We start from the raw sequence: 754 nt of genomic DNA, 5'->3' as shown, positions 1-754 counted from the left end.
CTGTCTACGTAGAGCCGGAGATGTCGCAGTCTCAGCGCGTGTCTGCGCATCATCAACCACGGCATGCCCAGTCCTCCTTTTAACGGGTGTTGGCAGCAAACGGATCGCCTAACCATCGGAACGCTTCCTTTCCACAAGAAGCGGAAGAGGATGCGCTCCAGTTTGGTGATGGTAGGGTCGGGACAAGGAACGACGGTCAGGCGGTAGTAGATGACGGACGCGATGTACGTGTTCGCCACCTCCGCCCGACCTTTCAGGGAAAGCTTCCTCTCGGCCCATTGCCGGGCTAGAGTGGCCACCCTTCTCGTTATCTCGTCCCAGTTCTTCTCCGTTTGGAGGTCTGGACCAAACCAGACCCCGAGCATCTCAACCGGACCGTCAGTCCAACGTCCCACGACGGAGGCGCTACTTGACGGCATGGGGTTGCTTCTCCAGGTGCCGAGCCGCAAGCCCACTGACTTATCCCGGTTGATTTTCGCTCCCGTTACCGCTTCGTATTCTCTCAGTGTCTCGCCGACAAGCTCGATGTGCTTTTGGCTAGACACTATGACGGTGACGTCGTCCGCGTATGACGACACGCTCGTCCCGCATCCCAACTCTCGCGGGATGCCCCTCAGCGTCGCCAGCTTCCGCAGTAGTGGCTCGAGAGTCAACACGTACAGAAGCGACGAGAGGGGGCATCCCTGACGGACCGAACGTGCAATGTCGAAGGGTCTTGATAGATGCCCATTGACGCGAACTACCGAACGGATGC

The sequence above is a fragment of the Octopus bimaculoides genome, chromosome 11, assembly GCF_046866305.1.
Source record: "Octopus bimaculoides isolate indiv1 chromosome 11, ASM4686630v1, whole genome shotgun sequence".
Lineage (NCBI taxonomy): Eukaryota > Metazoa > Mollusca > Cephalopoda > Octopoda > Octopodidae > Octopus > Octopus bimaculoides.
The sequence above is the reverse complement of the archived record's forward strand: the minus strand, read 5'-3'. Positions refer to the sequence as shown.